Source organism: Hypomesus nipponensis, chromosome 23, assembly GCF_054491055.1.
Source record: "Hypomesus nipponensis isolate SF chromosome 23, ASM5449105v1, whole genome shotgun sequence".
Taxonomy (NCBI): Eukaryota; Metazoa; Chordata; class Actinopteri; order Osmeriformes; family Osmeridae; genus Hypomesus; species Hypomesus nipponensis.
Window position 1 is genome coordinate 74,879 of NC_140383.1, and position 23,776 is coordinate 98,654.

The following is a 23,776-nucleotide window of genomic DNA, read 5'->3' on the forward strand; positions in this document are numbered from 1 at the left end:
TAAATACAGCCTATGCACTTTTCTTCTGACAGAACACTTGGTTTTAACTGTTTCCAGTTTCAAAGTAGTTTATTATGTACAGAGGGAAGAATTTCTGTGAAGGGAGCAAATTGAGATTGTATCCTCTTATCCTGGCCTATTATCATGTGTTATTTGTAGAAGATTGTATACTTAGTGTATTCATTTAGGTTATTTGTTTTCACTGGTGCTGGTTAGGGACTGCCCATGTGGTCTCATGTAACATGCAGTAGTCAGGCAGCTGGAACAAGAAGAGGGGGGAAAACCCTTCATTAAGGTATCACCTAATCATTTTGATTTCTTACTATAATGTTTACGGTCTGTGGATATGACAACAACCATGTTTTCCATCAACTTATTTGTATGTGCATTTTGAAGGAATGCATTAGAAAAGGTCAAAATGGCTAAATCGGCACCTGCAAAACACATATGCAATACCATGAATGTAGTGAGTACTCCTTAAGATGGCATATATCGGGTATTTTCCCCCCAGCTAGTCTAGTTATGTGTCTATAACTTATCAGCAGGAAAATAAATTATTCTTTATGGGGAAAAATGACTACAGACTGAGGAAGCCAGTAATGTGTAACAGCAGTTAAAATGTCACTGGTTTGTGGCAAAGCCACAAACTGCTATGTCAACCAATCGGTTCTCAGATTCTACATGAATAATTTCCTGTGCTGTCCAATCAAATCCGTGATATGAAAACACCAACAACCCCACTGCGCACTCCCGTAGCTCGAGGCAAAGAGGAAGATCTTTGCTGTCGTCTTTCTCAGCCAATAAGAATCCTACTTTTCCACGTTGCGCGCTCCCGACAGTGGACACAGCGACAACGTTCTAGGCCGCTCAGTGCTCCGTCCGCTGCGGTCCGCTGTACATAACAGCAACATACGTTTACTGAGGCTCTACCACCATAAGCCTGTTTCGTTGAATTTAACGACCTATCTTATTGAAATATAATGGGGAAAACATCACTGTAACAACGCATAGCTTCACTCTGAATTGCGACAAATTCTGTGAGTATTGCCGTCTTCTCAGTGTGACGGATGAAAACATGGGATAATTTGCTTGTGTTCCGGCTGTGTTTATGTAATATATCATTTGATACACATGTCAAATCTGGTTCTGGGATCTATGTATTCAGATTTTTAAGTAAAATGTTGTTATACTTTCTAAGACGATGTCGTGTTCATGGATGTTGTTTTGCTTGCTTTAGCAGTATGAGCCGGGTAGCCTCATGTGCAGACCGCTGTTTCTTGAAAGGGATACACTTTAATGCTCTGGGCTGAAACACTTTTAATTGGTAGATTGTTTTCATTTGGACTTGAATGAACTACAAAATGTAAACTAAATAAATGATGGTAGGCTAATAGTGACACTGGAGAAAATACTTCTCACATCTGAACAATTACGTGTTCAGTTTTATGAAATGAAGTCATGTGTTAGCAGATTTGTTTCAATGCTAACTCCACGTTATACTTAGAGCTAAGTGTTGGATTGTGTCAGTACAATGACAGTTTTGATTATATTTGTAAAACATATTTGAAAGTGAAGAAAGTCTACACAACTACTGAACTTGCCTAGACTGTGTTCAAAACCGTTGTGTTCAGAACGTCAAGCTTTTAAAGAAAATATTTGTGAATGAAGTATTTGATGCCAATGATATTTTGACACTGCAGTAGAATTTGTTCAAAGCACAAATGTCACGTAACAATCACTTGGCTCAACCAAGGTCATCATAGTAGAGTCAACCATAAAATAGCCTGTCTTTTTCAGTCTATTGTGACTGAGCCCATCCTCCTTGACCTGTAGCACTTAAATTTAATTGATAGCTTCAGCTCAGTTCTAATGACTTCTTACTGAGGCATGGACATCTTGCCAAACTGGTGCTGTGTATCTGCAGCCTAGAGAACTCTCTCTGGACCATTTTGTTTATATTTGCCAGGGCTGGGGCTCCTGTGTTATTGCTGTAGCCCAGCTGCAGAGATAGTTCTTTGGCTAATGAATAGCTGCTAACAATCAGCACAGAGGAACTGCAGAAAATCAGGAGTGTGGATGCTGCCGCCCCAGTCTGTTACCCCTACTAGTGTTGCCCTAAAAACTGGTACCAAGTCGGTACAAAAAAAAAACGGTAAGATACCGTGGTTGTGTTACGGTTTGTACCAGTTTGCAGATTTGGATGCTGACAAAGTGTTGCAAAAAAAATCTCACCAGAAGTTGCAATAGTGGCTCTCTGGAAAGTCTGTTGTTGTCTTAAGTAGGTTACTGCCTTAGATATTATAGGTGACTGTTACTGTCAACAAAGGAGAGCTGTTCAGTAACATATTTTTGTATTTTTATTTTGCTTTGGTATTGAAAATTGTATTAAATACCATGAAAATTCACTGGTATTGATAACACTAACCCCAACCCTCAGCCTGCTACCCCAACCCTCAGCCTGCTACCCCAACCCTCACTCTGATCCTAATCTGAACCCTGGTCAGAGTTTTATCTTCATTTTCCATATATGTCCCCTCAGGAAGGTGCCATTTGAGATTCAATATACATCTTTCAGACATTAGTAACCTTACACTTCACCGTGATGTAACAGTTTTTGCTGTTTAGTGGTCAGGGTTAGGGAAAGGTGTCCATGTCCAGGCATATTACCACTCCATCAACTACAGCCAAGGGCATCACGCCTGATCATTGTTGACTTTCAACAAATATCTCACTCTGAAGCTTTCTCAAATGTTATAGGCTATATAGAGTGGCTGAAGTCCTTAACCCCTGATAAAATAAAAGCTCAAAAATGCCTTTGGGTCCTTCCATTCTCCCGCCCTTGACTAGCATAACTACGCCATCTAATAATTAAATTGGATCTTATCCATGGGCATTCATGGGCTTAGTTATGTAATATACAGTATGTCGGGGTGTACTGCTTTCAGGATTTGTCCTATCTAAACATTAAATGTATTGGTAGATAATGTGTCACTAGAAACTGAAATTTAATTATTTTAATTGCACAACAATTTGAATAATTGCATCAACAAACTGAATCTGGATAGCATAATTATAATTTGTTAGTTTGGAACTGAATTCCAATAAACTTAAAACTGAATGTAAAATTCTAAAATTGAATGTATTTGCTCTGAAACTATTTGATCCTGTATATATAACTCAATATACTTCCACATTCAGTTATCACAATTCAAATTCAGTTCTTGTAATATATTCAGTAATACAAATTCAGTTCTTGTAATATATTCAGTAATACAAATTCAGTTCATGTAATATATTCAGTAATACAAATTCAGTTCTTGCAATTACATTTCAATTGACACATCTGGTCATTGAAGAAGAGAAGTCAAGTGCAGATTCACACAACTCTTTTAAGAAATTGTGCAAACATGTCCTTGTGAAATTGTGCCAAAAATGTATGTTCCGTGAACACGATACTCAGATCTGAACATTCCGTTTTCAGCATGTTCAAGCTCTAATGCAATAATTATGCACAAAATGCAATTAGAGTAATTTTCGGACTATAAGGCGCACCTGAATATAAACCGCAGCAGCTAAATTGAATTATGTGTATATATATAAGCCGCAGAGGACTATAAGCCGCAGGTGTTTTAATGTTTAATTACCATATGTAAGGGTTCGTGCACAGAGGGGATTGTCGGGAAAGAGATGGCTGCTTGAGGAAGCTCCCATTTATTAACATTTCGACAAACAAGTTGCATATCCTTTTCCTGCGTACTAAAACCACCAAAGTCCCCATCTTCAGTGTCGGAAACAAACAGGGTCAGGGTGGCTTTATCAGCCTCTCTCCTTTGTTGTCGCTCTCAAAACCAACAAACTCCTTTTCGTCACTGTCGGAATTGAACAGCCTGTGAAGGGCCTCAGCTGTGGCGGTGTCCTCCTCTTCATCACGCAGCAGTCCAGCCTTTCGGAACCCGTTGATGATCGTGGTTGTTTTGACACTCCTCCACGCTATCAGGATCCACTCGCAAACTTGAGCAAAAGTTGCTTTTCGCATGCGACCAGTTTTGGGGAATGATTTATCGCTGCTAGTCATCCACACCTCCCACTGAACGCGTAGTGCCACTTTGAACGAACAATTGACACTGATGTTGAGTGGCTGCAGATGCTTCATTGGGCCCCCAGGAATCATAGCTGGAATTGAGTTTGTGCTCTTGATGGCTGCTTTCACAGGATCTGTTATATGGGCCCTCATGCTGTCCAAAACGAGCAAAACTTTTTTGGGGCAAAATAATCCTCCTTGACTTTAAAGGAGATGCCGTTCGGGATATTTTCTTTTGGCATTGTAATTGCGCTTACAAATCACGTAAAATGTAAATTACATTTACAAAATTACATTTACATTTATGCATTTAGTAGACTCTTATCCGAAGCGACTTCCAAGAGAGAGCTTTACAAAAGAGCTTAGGTCACAGATCATAACAATGAGGTAGTCCCAAACATTGCAAGCAGCCAAAACATGAAGCATACATTATGAAAAACTAAACAAGTGCCAAGGGAAGCCCCATAAGAGCATGCAGTTATACAAGTTACAAATTAAAAACAACATGAACCCCAAAAAGTCTAAGACTGTGCCTGTAGAAGAATAATCAACAGTAAAAATATTACACAGCGAGTTCAAGAGTTAACTTCGTTATAACTAACCTACAAGAGCAACAAGTCTCTCAATAAGAGTCTTTGTGATCCTGGAAGAAACTAACATCAGGTCCAATCAAGCATTCCCAAGTGCCGTTCTACTCCCGGAACAAGTGCGTCTCACCATTGGCGGAAACTTCCATCCAGATGCTGTGCAGCCAAGAACACAAGTGAAATTTGTTCTCTGGTGGCCAGTGGTTCTCAACATGATGGACGATTCACTTTTCTTTTTAACAGTCCTAGTGAGAGGCCGGTCAAACGTCAAAGGCACTTTATCCATATTTATGATCTGGTCCGGTCCGATGGAATATTTCTTTATCTTTCTTTGTGTGAATTTGCAGAAGTTTGTTATTTTTTCCTGGTAGTCGGGAGGGAATTGCTGACACACAGTTGTGTGATGGACAGTCCTTTTTGTCACATAAATCTGAAACACCAGGATGGTCCACCTCAATTTTCAATTTTTATTTTGGTGGCGACTGTTTTGGTTTTCAGTCGGATCTGCACGGTGGAAACACCTCGGCTGTCTGCTCTCTGTGTGTTCACCCAATCTTCAAGAAAGTCTTCAAGTTCGGGCCATCTGCTTTTATTACCTCTGAAAGCTTTTTTTGACTTTTTGCATTGAGACAGTTTGTCCCACTGGCGTTTCCAATGTCTCACCATTGACTCATTGATGCCAAGGCATTTCCTTCTTTTACAGCCAGATTGACTGCCTTTAACTTAAAAGCTGCATCATATGCATTTATACGTTTGTTTTCCATAATTACATTTAGTCATTTAGCAGACGCTCTTATCCAGAGCAACTTACAGGGACATTCCCCCCACACAACGTCATTTCGCACGGCCGGGAATCGAACCAACAACCTTCTGATTAATAGTCCGACTCCCTTACCGCTCAGCCATCAGATCCCAAGGGTTAATGAGGGTTTGTGCATGACAAACTGTCTCACTCTCGTAATGTCTGTCTGTCTTGCTCTCGTTCTGTCTCTCGTACCACTCTCGGTTCCACTTTTACTTTTGCGCGCTACGTGTCTCACTCTTTTCCGGCCTCCAGCTTTTCCTGCTGGAGCCTGCCGCTTAAAGGTGGGGGGCGCGGAGCGGCCATAGAGCCCATAGAGTTAAAGTTGGTGGACTGTAACCTGTAAAATCCATACATTTAGGAGGTCCCTTAGTGGCTGTTAGCTGTAAAAATCCATAGATTAGCCGCACCGTTATATAAGCCCAAAATTGGGGGGAAAAAAGGCACGGTTTATAGTCCAAAAATTACGGTATTCAAATTGAGCAAATATAAATTATTCCAATCCAGTTTCATGTGACACATATTTCTGCCCATATAAATGCTGTATTGTTGCAATTCATTTGGATTTCAGGATAGACGTTTTCAATGGAACTGGGTCCAGGGATATCATTATTTTGTTTGCCTAGCTGAAGCACATCATGTAATGTGCCATAACCAAATTGTTAACTGGTGAAGCTCCTGGTCATACAGGACTTAAAGTAGGGTCATTCATTGCTTTAGAGAAGCCAGTACCTGGACATTGTGGTACTTCTTCTTTTTTCAGTACCAGCACTAATGTGAATTAGTAGTGTGTATTTACATGTATTCATTTAGCAGACATTTTTATCCAAAGCAACTTACAAGAAAGAGCTTTGCAAAAAGTGCATAGGTCAATGATCATAAATGACGAGAGTGCAAGTAGTTAAATCAGTTACAACTAACCAACAAATGCAACAAATCCCTCAATAAATGTCATTTTCTTCCTGGAGGAAATAAACTACCATCTGATCCAACATATCATTCTTAAGTACCGTTGTAGTGTAAAATGTGTATTTTGTAATGTTTGTGTATATATACATAATATCGTAATATGTTTGGCATACTACATGCCAGCAGTGCTTCTGAACAAAGCAGGCTTTTAAACAATGAAGAGGATTACAATAGTATTCTCAAGCTTTTTTGCAGTCAATGCCAGTCCATCTTGTGTAAACTTTAGATTTGGGATTGCAACATCCCATTCATTTGATAACAAACCACTCTTCCAAATTATAAAAGTAAAACTGGTAATGAACAGGAAGTTTTGATTAATTTTGTGATGGCTGGAAGAAATGTAGTAAAATTACCTTTGTTTGATAGAGCAGTCTTGAGAAATTGATGACAACCAACATTCTAATGTGCATTGTCTTCTCCGTTCGATTAGAACATGTAAAAAACATGTACAAACATGTAAAAAACATTTGAAGATGTTTCCATGCAGAGCCGTGAGCCAAGCAATGAAGGAGGCAGGACAGTGCCTCAGAGACACTGAGCCATGACGAAGGCAGGGCAGTATGTCAGAGGCACGGAGCCATGACAGAGGCAGTTCAGTGTATCAGAGGCACTGAGCCTTAACGGAGGCAGGGCAGTCAGTACGTTTTCATGATGGTATCAATTCGAATCTAGCTTTATTTGGATAATGCAAATTTTGGGGGCAACTGCTATTATCCTAATTTATGTGGCAGTGAATAAACCGAATCATTGGCTGAAAGCATGTCATATCCCAGTACAATACGTGGCGCTGTTTTCATTACATCTAGTGGTGATACAGCCCTTTCCGGTTGACCTCTTCACCACTACCAACAACAACAACATTTTCAGAAAGACGGCGAACAGAGAGCAAGGTGAAGCTACGTCCCTCTACATTTTGTGCATGATGACAATAAGAGTACTGCGAATGCAAACGGCGCTATTGGCTCACGTTGTTTGTTTGTTTGTTTGTCGGGCCGGCTCCCTGCACTGAGCTATGATCACATGGCTGAAAGATAGTTTCCATTTCAAAGGGTAGTTGTGGGATATGAATGCTGCTGGTGTTGGTTGTTTATAAAGTGCAGGTGTGGGTTGGAAAATGAGAATCAGAGGGAGCAAATAAACGCAAGCATGACTACTAATTGGTTAGGTTAATTTCCTGTAAAGTGGCTCTGGGAGAAAGTTTTTCTACCCCACCACTTCTATTACAAAATTGTTTTTGGTAGCACTGGTGCTCCCTACTTATGTAAATTCATTTTGTGCTAGTTAGCTCCTTGTCACATGACAATGGAGCTCAGCGACAAAGAGTGATTGATGGATAGTATTATCAATCCATCCATCGTCAACCGCTTATCCAGAGTCGTGTCGCAGGGGGAACATCTCCAGAAGGGGTATCATATCAACCAATCTTAAATATGCATTAAATAAGAACATAAAGATGAAATGTAATTGGTTATGTAACGTTGAACAAAATGGTGGACCGGTCACTATCAGCTCAAAGCAGGCACTTAAGGCTAATTAGCAAGTGTTTTGTGAAGAAATTAAAATAAGTCGCACCGTAACGATTTTCACTTGCACAAATGCTTCCAAATATATTTTGAGGTCGCACTGATACAATTTCTGGACCGTATGCAACCAAAAAGGTCGCAATTTTTAACCCTGACTGTGGTTGTCTATGGATGTCTATTCAAGACTGTGTTGTCGGAAACATGGCATTTAAAAAGAGGTATGATAATGTTAATTGTATTTGGCTGTTGTGGTATTTTGGTGTGAGGTTCAGTCAAAAAGGGGTCAGAGGGAATTGTGGGTAAATCTGAACGGTGTATTTATTGGGCTCACCGAATTGGTCTTATCTTTGGGTCGAGTCAAGGGGAAATATTTTAGGTGTGTGGGTTGGTATGATTGTGCTTGGGAGGAATGAACATGTGGTGGTATAGAGGGCTGTCAGTTGGAGGGGTCAGGAGGGTGTTAGTTGGGGGAGGCCAGGCTAGGACGAAGGGCCCCCAGGCTTGCGTGACTCAAGACATTGTGCACTCCCTGGAGGGCCCATCATTGCTGCCCCTCTCTCCTGTCTCCCCCACCATCAGTGCTGCCCCCTCTCTCCTGTCTAGCAGATCCAGAATATGTATGTTTAGCTGTTCTTCATGCAGAATAAATTGCCTGGCCTCTTACAGTTGCAATATGTTTTATATATATATTTATATTATAAGCCTATAAAAATACCACAGTTCAGATTTGCCTTTTTTGTCTTCCATTGAATCTGTAATAGTGCTGGTAGAATTTAGTTGTGAGGGCACAATAAGTTTTCTTTAAACAAGGTTTTGTAACATGGACTGTCAGCAACAAGAGAAAAGGGCTCACGCACATGTCAGAGCCGGTTAGCGTCTGGGTTGGTGGTGACATCGTAGTTCCAATGCACAGGGCAAGCCAGCTCTGGACTAGAGGGACTGGAGTGCTGGCTGGTATTGCTCATGAGATGGATGCAAATACAGTCTTTCAGTAAAGGTTAGTAAAAGGCTTAGTGATTGTGTGTGTTCATGTTAAATAGCCTTAATTAATTTCAGTACAGTTTAATTTATTTTTATGAATGTCACCACACTGTTTAAACCATCAGGTTTATCAAATCTACAACCTGGTCGTATTTCTGTGTTTGTTATTAATGTATATTTATTTTCTGAGCCTGTACAGATGGATTGGGGTCCAGTGGTTCTAAGACTGTGGTGCACAGTGGTTTTAAGTTTGTCTTGCACAGTGGTTCTAAGACCGTGTTGCACAGTGGTCCTAAGACTGTTCTCCAGTGGTTCTAAAGGCCTTGGTATACTCCAGTTTTTAATATGAATGTATGCGAAAGCTATGCATGTGGCATTGTTCACATATTCCACTGCGTTGTTTGTCAATACGGATGTTTAAAAACTATATCCGGGAGGATGCAAGTTTTCAACAAAACATTTTGTGACTCAAAATGTTGACAACCGCTACTTAATTTGTACCACAGACATAACTATGGTGACAGAGGAGGAGGTATTTTTTATATATGTCTTTATTTATAATTGCAAGCCAGCTCACATATTTGCTCTTAAAAATGTACCGCTGTTGTGTACTACTACTTCTTTGTTGTTTCCTGATTTTATCTCGCAGCATGTCAGAGGATCTTTGGTATACTGCCCCACTTTTTTGTTGTTATTGCTCCTTGCGTATGCGTACGAATAAGGGCCAGGGAGACGTGCACAAAGTACGCACCAAACAAACAGGATACATGCGGCAGCCTTCCAGTGTATGCTTACACATACTTAGCGTGAAGTATATTTCGGTCTTAAGACTGTTATATGGTGGATCTAACACTGATATCCATTGGGGAATGGTGGGGCATTGTGTCTGTGTCCTCTCTGGGGTCTGGAAGTGCTGCTGGGATGAGCTTGTTTTGAGACTTCATTTTCTTTTGGTAGAAGATATTCCTCAGTAAAACGCGTATTAATCTGCGTATTACGTTTTGGCAGGCCGCAACATATTTTAAATTTTTATTTGTAATTAAAGGATATCTGCTTAATCCTTACCACTGAAATGAGTGCATAGCTTAGTCTAACTAGCTTACATTTCCCTTGGTCTTCATTCTGTGTGAAGGTTATCAAAGTATTGCTAACCTAAACATGTTTGTAAATAAATGTATTTCTATGAACCTCTTAACTTGCTTCACCTGTAGGAACATTGAAGATCTTGTGCCCACTTTGGTCTGGTCTCCTACGATAGAGTGATCTGGGGCCCCTTGGAGTGTTAACACAGTTCTGCTCTGGGATGCTTGCCACACAGCTCCGGCAGGGTACAAGGCAGCCACCTAAATGGGTAGAAAGCAAATGTAACTCTCCTCTCCCCCTCCTAATTTTGGTGTCTTGTCCTCCTTAAATAATTTGTATTACATTCACTGTAAGGCATGCCTGTATCCACTCTTGGCCTTTACAGCCAATTCAGCACAGGCCCAGTCTTTGTGCTACTGGATGAGTCATACTATCAAGCATTCACCTGTTGGGTTACTCTAACCCTTCCCCTCAGGCAGTCTAAGCATTAAACATATTCTTCTACATTTATGTATTCAATGAGTTGAGTAAATGCCTCCCAAATGCATGTGTGCCCTACACAGTGTTTACACCCCCTTCCCTGAAATGCAATTCTCCTGGTGAGCATAGAGTACCTGTCATATCCTGTAACATGGATTTCTGTGGATCTCTCTCTGGCTTCAGTAAAAGCCACATCACCCCAGGGTAAGGCTATAGTTGGCACTACGTTGTGTCTCTGGCACAGTTTCCAGGGCTGATAGAAGATGTTAGCCAAGGGATGAACACAGACACAGAGCTGTTGTCTTGTGTGTGTATCATCCCGTTATTGGGGGTTTTGTGGTACAGCAGCATATGTAGGCCTATCTGCAATGGAAAAAAGGCTAAGGCTATCAATATTGCAGGTCTCATAGCAAAGCTGTGAAAACATACTGTTCATGTTTCATGTGCACCACTACGCACCCTGACGCCACTACAAAAGTGTGTAATCATGGATTCTCTGCATGTACACAATGAATACACCTACTACAGTAAATGGTGCACTAAACAATGCATGCAGCCATTCAGGCCAAGCCCTACCATGTGAGACATGCTATTTAACCGTCCTTTAGACAGATGCAGAGTCAAGCCCTACCATGTGAGACATGCTATTTAACCTTCCTTTAGACAGATACAGATGAGCGCCATAGACACCACAGCAATGCTATTTAATCCTTTCCTCAGTGACACAGCCTAGAAAGTTTGTAACCTAGTTGCTTCTTGCTACCTATCTGGAGAAAGATCACCCTATCCTATCTGTGAAAATACTCTCAAGTCAATCAAAGGTTCACTTTTAAAATGAGATAATATCAGAGGGGGCCTCTGATATTTCTTGTTAGATCCACCCTGATCCTTTTATGTAGACGCTGGCGTTTTGATTTATTTGGGTAATACTATTATCTGTCTGGAATACAGGGCTTATTTAGGCTGTATTTGTATGTTTGTTGTCTTATGCAAACACAAACCATACACTAGCCTTGAGAACCTTTTTGAGAAGAATTTGCATTTTTCATGTAATTAAATTTTTACTTCCGATGCCTCCCTTCCCTGACTGCAATAAGGGAGGATAACACATATTTAGATGATACAAATATTGAGGTGGTAGGAGAAAGAGGTAGAGAAGGTAAAGGATTGAGAGGAGATGGCAAAAGAGCAGGATGGTGATAGTGATTGTGTGGACAAAACTTCTGATATCCACCAGGACAGCCTGCTCCAAACCTCTCGTCAGCGTTGGTGCCAAGTGTGGGATGGTTTTATCCCTCTAGCACGATGCTCCATACCAGGTGGGTGTCATGACTCACTGCCACACTTGGAGAGGCTGCAATTCTTCTCCCCACTCTCCCACCTTCTCCTGCTCCTCCCCCTCCTTCTATCCGCACGCTCCAGAGCTCTGAATCAATCCCTTGGTGATATAGCTAAATATAGAGGGGAGCAAATGAGATAAAGAGAAAATAATTATTTTAGTGCTTGTGTGACTTCAACACTGCATAATGTACTCATCTAGACTCCTAGACATGTCAGTTGATGGTGAATCAAGTTGCAAGTCTGATTCTTGGTGACTTGAGTGCAGTTTCCATCTATGTCAAACACAAAATTGTTTTTTGCACTCAGGCCGCTGCTGCAAAATATATGTAGAGAAATCACTGTCTGTTAGAAATCGTGTTTGGGGAGCACAGAAAGTGGGGAGAAAGAGATGGGAGGACATGCTGTAAAGGGTCTGGAGCCTCCACCCAGGGAGAAAGTGAGTCTAGGTGAATCCCAATCCCTCAAGTTGAGGTTACTTGTGGAATGTAAAAAAATTTCAGCCCTGTGTTTGTTTTTTCAAATTCTGTTTTGTCTGTATATGTTATTAATTGAGACTTGTGAAGGAGTTATTTTGATCCAGTTGAAGACACTGGCATGGAACCAGACTGCACGTTATACAGTGTTGGGCTGCTTGTGGTGGTGGACGGGAGGGTAGACTGAGGCATTCTTCACTGGAATGCGGTAGTAAAAGTATAAAGTTGGTGAAGTTACAGTAAGTGCTCCACTGGTGAAACAATACTGCTGTCTTCTGCAGTGTCAGCACTGTACTGTTTCCACGAGAGCGTTCGTTCTATCACTGGAGTGTACTTTTTAACCTTGCTGTGTGTGTGTGTTGCGTGTCCACATGATCTCCAAGGTACTCTATTTTTTTTGCTATCTCTGCTTTCTGCAAGCAGATGCTATCCCAATGACCTCTGTAGACAAAGGGGCCAGCTGTATGTGTACAACATCTGAATGCAGGGGAGTAAAGGAGGGAAGAGTCCTGGAGGGTAGCATCTGTAATTGAAACGTAAACAAGACATTGTGGATGGGAAGTGGGAAAAGGTGCTCACTCTTGATGAGAAATTGGGAGGGGGGGCAGAGTGTCGGAAGGCCTGTTCCATTAGGCTGCTGAGCGGTTGGCTTAGAGGTGCCCTGTACCTGCTGACGGCTCATCTCTGCGCTCTCTGTGGCCTTCATGTTTGGAGCATTGCTCTCTTCTGACCTCCTGTCAACTGTCTCCTCTCATCTCTGACCTTGCCTATTCAGTGTCTTCCTCTTTTCAAAGTCTTCTGACGCACAGTGCCCAAAAGTGTTAGGGCTGGTAAACTCAAGCCCTGTGTGTGTGAGTGAGATGGGGAGGGAGAGAGGGAGACTGGATGATTGTGTCATTCCTGCATTCCTGAAGGACGCTAAAGATATAAGTGCCTTCTCTTGAGTGGGGATGAATCTGCCTAAAACAAAGACTAGATCTTCATCTTAGTTACAATCCCTTCAAGTAGCTCTATACCTTCACGTAGCTCTATACCTTCAAGTAGCTCTATACCTTCAAGTAGCTCTATACCTTCACGTAGCTCTATACCTTCAAGTAGCTCTATACCTTCACGTAGCTCTATACCTTCACGTAGCTCTATACCTTCACGTAGCTCTATACCTTCAAGTAGCTCTATACCTTCAAGTAGCTCTATACCTTCACGTAGCTCTATACCTTCACGTAGCTCTATACCTTCACGTAGCTCTATACCTTCAAGTAGCTCTATACCTTCAAGTAGCTCTATACCTTCACGTAGCTCTATACCTTCACGTAGCTCTATACCTTCACGTAGCTCTATACCTTCACGTAGCTCTATACCTTCACGTAGCTCTATACCTTCAAGTAGCTCTATACCTTCACGTAGCTCTATACCTTCACGTAGCTCTATACCTTCAAGTAGCTCTATACCTTCACGTAGCTCTATACCTTCACGTAGCTCTATACCTTCACGTAGCTCTATACCTTCAAGTAGCTCTATACCTTCACGTAGCTCTATACCTTCAAGTAGCTCTATACCTTCACGTAGCTCTATACCTTCACGTAGCTCTATACCTTCAAGTAGCTCTATCCCTTCTTCACGTAGCTCTATACCTTCAAGTAGCTCTATCCCTTCTTCACGTAGCTCTATACCTTCACGTAGCTCTATACCTTCACGTAGCTCTATACCTTCACGTAGCTCTATACCTTCACGTAGCTCTATACCTTCACGTAGCTCTATCCCTTCACGTAGCTCTATACCTTCAAGTAGCTCTATCCCTTCTTCATGTAGCTCTATCCCTTCACATAGCTTGGCCATGAGTTTGACAAGATGAACAGGGCACCACAGGGAATAGATCAAGTCACTTGCGTGCTGTATAGCAACATGTATAGATGAACCTAATTGCTTTCAATTGGAATTATTCTGTTCATAGGCTTCACTTTTGCACAACACCACATTCAATTTAACACCACATTCAGTTTAACTACACAGCAATTAAAGGCCTTTTCTTTTGTAAAGCTTCATGTAGCTTTGTAGTTAGCCTGAAGTACTGGCATTGACTGGGTGACGTGGACTGAAGCGATACTGCATTCCCGAGCCCTACAGTTTGGAGTCTGTCAATGATGTAGAACCATGCATACTTCATGGCTGATGGAGATTACAAATCAGCTTTGTCAAAGGCAATAAAAAGTGTCTTCTGGAGGGACCTTGCTGAGGAAGCCAAGCCATCGAAGGCTCAGTACAGCAGCTTCCTCAAGGCAGTGTTTGCGCCAACCCAGGATTACCAAACAAATTTAAGATTTGGTTTCACAGACTGTTAGTAGACTGTAAAAGTGTGTTCTGTGCAGACGGCTTATATAACCATCAGGGTTGAATTTGTATCAAATGTTTGCTAGGGTTCATCTTTCCCTGCTCATCTGGCTTGTTGAGGTCTGTTTTTGACAGTAGCCTATTTCAACCTAGATAATTTATGGTCAAATTTCGACTTATTTCATTTGTTTATCTTGGAAAATGTTGTTAAGTTTGATTAATATTGACTAATACGTTTCTGGGGTGGGGCCCACAAAAACACACATACGCTTCTGGCCATACCTGCATGTTTTTTTTTATGTTCTTTTGTATCTTTATATTGTTTTAATCATTATATAAATGCGTATAAACAAACAAACCTGATGCCAGGAAGGACTATGCATTTAGCTATGACAGCAATTAGGGCTGTCCCCGACTAAGATTTTCTTTGGTCGACCAAGACTCGACTAAAACGTCTGAAAATCTACTAATCGAAATTTGAAATGCTTTAAAAAAAATTAAGAGCATATCGACCCAGAGCATATCGACCAGGAAATTGACTAGTTGACTGAGGGGACAGCCCTAGACAGCATGCTGTTCTCATGAACAAATCATTCTGAAGATACATTTGCATGGTTATGTACAAAAATCCCTAAAAACAGTGTAGGCCCTATTTACAAACACCCTGTTCCAAATTCCTGAATCATCAATACTACTTTAGCAGAGTAAAAATGCTCTCTGTGTGCCATCCTTGCTGCATAGCACATTGTCCATAGAGACTCAAGAAGTGGAGCGATCAATCATGCTACAAGTGCTGACCACTGAACTGCTCCTTGTGGTCTAGTATAGGAGAGGCTGCCTCAGCAGTGATTTTCCAAGGCTCTCCACCTGGGCACCTCCCCCCTGTAGGACGCCATCAGGCAAGTCTAGACAGTGACACAGCCTGACCACTAGGCCACACTAAGCTATGATAGAATATGCTGGGCTACTCAAGGCTACACTAGGCCACACTCGGCTATGCTCCACCCTGCTCAGATGCGGGGCCTACACAGATCAATGGCAGTTAATGGCTACGCTGGGGACTCTGGGTGGTAAACTGCAAGGATGGTCTCTTTCCCTGGTTGTTAGTTTGATTATAAGAACCAACAAGCGTACAAACCGTTAGCCCATTGTAGACCAAATATGCTGTCAATCAATGAGTCTTTCTCTGCTGTAAAGGACAAGCATAACCAAATCCACTGAAAGGATGAATTATGTGCTGAGAATAACATTATAACATATTTGACCTGAGATTCAAGTCAATTTCAAAGAGATCAATTTTTCAGTGGTGGAAAGAGTACTGAAAATGAGTACTTAAAAACAATTACTGTTACTTTGCTCAGATAATACTCAATTACAAGTAAAAGTACAGGTTAAAGTACTTACTTTTTAACTTTTAACTTTTCTCAAAAACTACTCCGTAGTACTGTATTTTTCGGAAATAAAACCGCGGTTTATACCCCGAAAAAACTACTTAATTACAGTCACGTGAGTAGTTGTAATTCGTTACTTCCACCCCTGCAATTATTTTTTATTATATGAATTTCACAAAATAAAATTCATCAAAATCTACAGATCTCTTTCTAAAGAGGTCCAGTGTATACTACAAATGGGAGTGTCTGTGTAGCCGTGTGTGCGTGTTTCTCATAGATGAGGTCTCCAGCCCATGAAAGGTCTGTTGGGGCGTCTGACCTGTTGGCAAAGCGATTGCTGAGGATCATGGGAAATGACAGTGTCCGGACGGTTGGCGTGAGACCTTGTCAGGTCGGCTGAGGCCTTCTTCACTGAATACAGACCTGAGGCTGCATTATGGACAAGACTGCAGAGTACAGCCTCTACCCTACAGCACAAGGGTATTATACTATTACCACATATCACGGCTGTGGTCTGCTGGGAGCTTAAGCTCTCTCTGTTTTATAGCAGGTTTTAGCCGACTTGTCAGCCATGTTCATAACTTTCTGTGTTTTCTGTGTAGCCCCTATTACTTGTAAATTAGGCTACACTGGATGAGCATTTACAATTAGTCATTTATTCTTTTAGCAGATGCTCTTATCCAGAGCGACTTACAGTAAGTAGAGGGACATTCCCCTGAGGCAAGTAGGGTGAAGTGCCTTGCCCAAGGACACAACGTCATTTGGCACAGCCAGGAATCATTCTGGCAACCTTCTGTTTACTAGCCCGATTCCTTAACCACTCAGCCACATGACTCCCTATACATTTACCATTTACAATTTTGGAAGTAAGATGTGGAGGGGCAGACTGACATGACAACACTCTGTTTAGGTTTTGCAGCAACTCTCCACCAACTATGTTCATTCACAGCTATATTTCTTTTGGATTCTTATATAAAAATACATTGTTATGACTGGAAACATGTTATGACTGTCAGGCCACAATAAGCTGGTTCTTTCTTCTCCAGCAGTTACAAAGTGACCGAAATTGCGGATGATAGAAAATAAATAAGGGTGAATTTAGATGATGGTGATAATTTATCTGACGTGTGTAGCCTGAAGCTAGGCTTAAACCATTCTGAGCTGGAGAGATGCATGCGTTTATGCATGCTTGTTCCTCAAAGGTACTCTGTAGGACTATGTATTTGTCCCACCCATGTGACCTCTTCAGCTTTTTTCTTTGCCAGACCAACTTATATTGCCAGACCAACTTACATCTCTTTGTGGAGGAGGGAAAAATCTCAACAACACGTCAAATGAATCTGTTGTGTCTGCTGGAATTTGACGAGTCTCTTAGGATGTGGAGGGTCAGGATTAGCAACACCAGAGGACACTAACAGAGGAGCGTGCCATTATTCACACTATAGTAGTTGTTTCAGGATTTATGCTCTCTGGCCACAAGATAGAACTTGTAGAAAGATGGTTGTTACACAAACCCTGGAATTTGAAATTTAAAATGTTTTTGAATCCACTAATCTGTTTGCTTGGTGTGGGAATCAAAGTCAAGTTATTTATTTTTGGTGTACAATATGGTTTTAGGGTTTTCTTCAGTTTCAAGCATTCCAAATTTGTAAACAAGATATGGTCTGAAATTTTCCAAAACATTTTGTGCTCGTTAGAGCTTTGAAAAATATCCCCTTGAGATGAAACTAGAAATAATCTTTGAGAGCCTGTCACAGCTTCATGTTGTCAATATAATATTGATGATGTACCGAAGTAGACTTGCTGCCATGAGACTTATCATAGCGGAAGAAGGGCTTGACTGCTTTGTTCTCTACCACCCAAAGAATAGTTCCTAGCTATTCTCTTTACACAATAAGGAATATTTTCTGCCCTCAATACACAACATTTGAGGTCACTGCTAGCAAAATGATGAGATGTTCTTGTATGTCCCTTGCCAGGGTTTGCATTGGAATGCAATGCAGATAGTCTGAAGTTACCTTCTCCCTCTGCTTACACCCTTGGCTCATAGATACTAGTTCTTAGCCATAAAATATGCTGGAAAAAAGCCAGAAATGCCTGAAATGAAATGTTGTCGCCAAACAAGCAAGACCCTGTTAGGGTTTATTCAGATCTCCTGCTGCCTCCCTTATATTTGCCCACTTTGGGAACCTCACACATATTCAAGTCTCCTCACTCGTCCCCTAACCTCTCTTAGCCACCCAATGCCTGGCAGTGCCGTCCAGGCTGGCCATCCTTTATGCTCCACTTAGGCCCTCTGACATTTGGTGCATTATTCCCCTCCCCCACCATCCCCTGTTGGTTGTGAATCCCAGTCCCAGGATCATCAAAGTGATGAGTCTCATCATTCTTTTGGGGTTTACTGGCTGACTGAAGAAGGCATGTCTAAATTCTGTTTACAAGTCTGTCTTGACATTATTTCAACTCGAGTGAGCGGATGTTATGTCATCTATTTGACCTTGGATGAATCCTGAGATGAAGGGGTGATGTCAGGTTGGTACATAAATCAGCCTTCTGGTGTGTCCTAGTTATCCTGATTGCTGTGACGTTTAGAAATGTGAAAAAGTTAAGAATCAGATGGACATGATACTTTTCTCTCAACTGCTCAAATCATACGTACAAACCCCCGTAACTGCTGGAATCATGCATGTACTCCCATAACTCCACAATTGTTTCAAGTAGATGGAAACCGTACAAAACATCACTGATGGTTTACTGGGGGAGAATATTACCATTCCGTTTAAATTTAAGATCAGCAAAGTTTTAAGGGTTTAAGTAAAAACATTTGCAGGTGCATGTTGTTTGTAGCATTTTTCTAGCTCAGATTTGCTTGATAGCTACTGCCAATAGATTTGTAAAAAGACGAATGTTTTCCTTTGTAAGATGAGTGAGAAACCAGCAATGGGGGAAAAGCAACAGAATATAATCAGCCTGTGGGTACAGTATTTGATCCTGCTTGCACCAGGCAGTCAAGTGGAGTGGACGTAATCAACAGACCTACCTGGGGCCTCTGTAGACATTACCCATTACACTGAGCGGTAGTTATTGCTCCACCATACCTTGTAGCTGGGTTGACTGCATCTTTCTCTGGTATGACTTGGAAAACCTTTTTTTTCAACCTATTTGTCCTACATATTTTTTCAACCTTTCAAAACTATATTTTTGTAAACTTTCTTTTTCAAAACTTTTAGAATTTTTGGTTTCAACCTTTAAAAACTTTGTTTAATATTGAATATTATAATTTTTAGCCAGTTGTCATAATTGTAGGCCTAATTCACCATACAGCACTTGTATGTACATTTTCAATTTGCAGGCAGTTTTGACATCAGTAAACACATTAATTTATGTAACAAAATTCACTGATCTATTCTGAAAGTATATCCACTTTATATTGTCGTTCTGTTAGCTCTGTTAGCTATCCACCTCTGTCAGCTACCCCTATGAAAGCAGCTGATTATCTGTTGTAAAAGTAAATTCACTTTTAAATAATGAAACAGAATTTCCCTATTTTCTTTACTACGAACTCCATTGTGTTAAGCGCTTGGTTTCATTTAATTGCAATGCCTTTATTAATCGCATTAGTTCATTAACGGAATAAAAAAATCACTGAAGTTATCATACAGCCTCCGTTACAGCCTCCTAGTGCACGCGCTAGTGAAGCGTGATGGATGACCAGAGGGCCAATCAGAGTGAAGGGGCTGAAATGAGTTCTCATGATGGTGGGCTTCCGTCAGGTGGTTAGCTGGCTGAATATCTCTTTGTTTCTTCCTGTCTCTATATTTTTTCTCTGTCTTTTTTTCTCTCTGTCTTTATCTCTCTTTGTCTCTCTCTTTTTCACTCTGTATGTCTCTATTCCTCTCTGTCTCTTTCTCTCCCCATCTCTGTCTTATGCTCTCTCTCATTCTCTTTTTCTGTCTGTCTCAATGCCTGTCTCTCTCGGGCTTTCACACTCGCACCAACTCACTTTCTCACACACGCTTGCTTACAGACTCGCACAGAGAGGGACCCCTACTGGTCACGCAAAATTCCATTAGCTGCAATGTGTTGTTTTTCGGGAAATTGCCTAGGGTGAGTGTGTGTGCGTGTCATGTTGCTGATGCCTCTGTTGGCAGGGACAGAGCCTATGCTGCCTCCCCTTCACCTCCATTACAGTAATGAACCTTTACTGCAGAGGAGGCAGAACTCCTTACACAGCTAACAACACAGCCTTCTTCAGCGATAGCTGCTGTGCCACAGGGAGCCAGGCTGCAGGATACCTGCTGACAGACAGGCTGTTCCTGCAGGCACACTAATACACAAGCCACCCCCCCTCCCCTCTTCTAACCAGGAGAATGTAGCTGTGATTTTATCATCTCCTCCCAATCTGATTACACGTTGGAGGTGGTATAATTACAGCTTTAGCTGATTAATGGGCAAGCTATAATTAGGGTTGGGGATATGGAGCGAGGGGAAGGCTGAACAAGAAAGGAGAAAGTGTGACTGTGTTGAGAAGTTGGGGGTTCTGTGTGAGAGAGGCGGGAAGGAAAGGCTTGCTTGTTATTGAGGTTAAGATTAGAGTGTGACTTCATTTGAATGCTGGAAGCGACAGAGTTAAGAATGAGAGATGGAGACTAAAGAAACAGGGTTAGGGGATGGGGTGTAGTGCTCTTGGGTGGGTGTAACATTGGGGTTAGGGTATAACTGTGGGGACGGGTCTGAAACACTAGGAACTGAAATAACAATATTGTCATTCAGCTGTTTTCCAAATATAGCTTCTGACCAGCCTGGCTCTGGCTCTAGGTTTTATTACACTGACAGTGTCACGCTTGGTGTATTACTTTTTACAAGAATAAAGGCTGTGAAGCAGAACAGTTCTGAACAGTGTGGTTTGAAATACACATTGCATGGCCTAGATAATTTAATAGTCCTTATGCCTGGGACACTGGCTGGGAAGCACCCGGAAGTGCCACGATCAGCTACGAATGGCACAAAGCTGTTCACACTACACTCGCATTTCTACCCACCGGACACCAAGCCTTATTCCTTCTCTGAGCTTTCCTTTTCCACATTGAAAGCTGGCATAAACATCGCATAGGTTTCATTTAGGCAAATTGCTGCTCCAACAGCCATCTCAACAGCATCCCAACGTAATGTGGCAACATTTTTTTTTTTTTTGCCGAAGGGTAGTCTTTGTAAAAAAGGCTACGTGCTGAGGGTCATACAACTCCATGTAGACTGTTGCTACTCAACTTTGATGATTAACTTTGCATCGTCAATCTTCCAAAATGTCCCCATTGGTTTGTGATGTAAGGTTTTCGTGTCTCTTCTGCTTGTGTATGCTAGATCGTCTTATCACGCTCTTAAACACACTGTTAAGAAACCATTGACAGTCAACGCAATCATCAATCAGGGTTTGTTTTATTTTTATGTTATGTTGTTTTTATTTTATCGTTTAGACAAGCTGTCTAAACGATCGCTGAGCAGCGGGAGCCGATCATGGCGCTTCGCAGCGCTTCACAGCCTGTGTGGCCAGTCCAATTTGATGAAACGGGTGCTGAAAGAAAAGGCTGCGCTTCCAGGTGCTTCGCACATAATCACGGCGTTTTGCAGCCAGTGTGTCTAAGGCATTACTGACTGTCCCTAAATGATTTGGTGTCTGCATTCTACTGTTGGGGTTCATATTCTCCCTGTACCACCTTCCTGATTGGAGGCTGGCCTTGTGGCCTCCTGGTCTCTCCTCCATCCTCTTTTGAGTTACGGATTGGAAGTTGACCCTGGAAGGGTTTAGGTTTTGACCTCTTTTGTTGTGTGTGATCGTTTCCACAGCCAGTGAGCCAACAAACCATTACTGATATCGACAGTGTGCAGGCATGTGTGTTTGTCCATGTGAGTGCATACACTACAGTTCCAGGTGTCCTGTGGAGGGGCTTGGGGAGGGCGGGGAGAAGCCTCAGACAGACGACTGACTAAGCAGAGAGAAGCAAGCGGATTGAGAGGGGAAGATGAAGAGGACGAGTTAAAGGGTGGTCTGTACCAGAAGATCAGGAGCAGATGGAGTGTTCCATCAGCAACAGCATGTTGTGTTCTGTGTGGTAGATAAAGAAGCACATGTGTGCTCTCGAGGTATCTGATCCACAACTCCACACAGGCCTCTTCACCAGCTTCCTGAAGCAGTATTTAGGTCTACACTTGCCACCTCAATTCTAGCTTAAATACCCTCAGGCAAATGTTTTGCGTTACCAGACCAGAGCCCTACACTATGAAGCTGAATTTAAGGTTAGTGAGGTAACTTAATTTAACTCTGGATTTTTATTGTCACAACGGTGGTTCACTTCTTACCAGGATAGATCACCATGGTAACTCATGCTGCACACATAACCTGCTCCGTAGCAGGTTATCTTTGAGATAACAGATCAACACGTATAAAAGCACCGCCTTCTGACCAACAAAATCGTCTTGAAGTTTTTAGAGACCGTTAAAACCCTTTGGCTTTCAATGACGACTTTTGGACAAAAGATATTGATTTTCAGTTTTTCTGTGCACTTCTAGAGCTCAATGTTGGTAATGTGACACAAAGAAGTTGTGCGCTTACAGTCCCACAGACTATTTTGAGATATTGAGAAGGCCATTAACTTACGGATTCACGGTCTGCAATTTTCTCCCAACCTTTCTTTCTTTTTTTGTTTTTTGGAAGCAGCAACAGTGTAGCAACAGTGTTGCTGCTCGCTTGAATTATGCTCTTAAACTCTTGTAGTACAGGGCCCAAGCTGAAGTCCATGCTCAGCCGGAGCTCAGCCGGGGCAGTGCATCCAATCTGTCTGTGCAAGACCCTGAACACTGAAGTTAATAATCATCAAAGCCAGCTCTTCAAAAACCTTTCCAGCAGTTTCCAACCTGGCATGTTGGCAAACCCTTTAGTATGATTCTCCTGTAGCTTAACTGTAATCCAACTCCCAGCTGCACCTTTCTACTGGGGTTCTTGTCCACGGTGTGCTGAGGGCTGGGACTGCTACAGTCTTCTGTACAATACATGCTTGGTAATCATCAGTCTTGTTATAGTGTACAGGAGTGTGTTCCTATGAATGCAACACTTTAAATGGAGAACAATATTCCTTTCTTCCATTTGTCACTTGCTTTTTTCCATGAGCCTATCAGATCACGAGAGAAAGCCAAATTATCACAGATTGTTCTCCACAGGTGACAGTCAGACACACAGGCTGTTCTGGCTTATGGAAGCTCCCCAATAATTCTCTTGCAGCACATCCAGTCACACTGTGGTGTATCTTAGTCAGCGTGCGTGTGGGTGTGCCATACCATTAATGTTGGGGATGGAAAGGAAACCTGTGTGTGGTCTTGTTTGATTGTCTAGCTAAGTGGTGAGTGTTTAAATAGTTTGCATCATGGCAGAATGTCCCATGGAAGAATCCATATTCTCCCAGAGAACTGAGTGCAATAGTCCAGTCTAACCCTAACACTGCATTAGATAATTGAGTAACCCAACACACTAACCAGGGCCATAGAACATGCCTGTTTTTTTAAGGGAGGGTGCATTGTGCATTTGGGACCAATATGATAACATTTCTCTTCCCAAATGCTCATTTTTGAATCAGTGATACCCAGAGAGAGACCCTTGGGCAAAACAGTATGCTGGTTGAATTGTTGAAGATTTTGTTTTAAATCACACAGGAATTGACCACTCTGGAGAATAAACTGGTATTG

The 23,776-nt window shown here is 41.8% G+C and overlaps 1 protein-coding gene across 1 annotated transcript in view; it reads left to right on the top strand.

Moving 5' to 3' along the window:
• The first annotated feature begins 854 nt into the window (after positions 1–854).
• The window catches only part of LOC146233250 (double-stranded RNA-specific editase 1-like), a 69,714-nt gene continuing 46,792 nt past the window's right edge, over positions 855–23,776 (top strand). The window contains exon 1 of the mRNA XM_084688597.1: positions 855–1,037. The gene's annotated coding sequence lies outside the window, so the exon portion shown is untranslated. The remainder of the gene's footprint in view (positions 1,038–23,776) is intronic.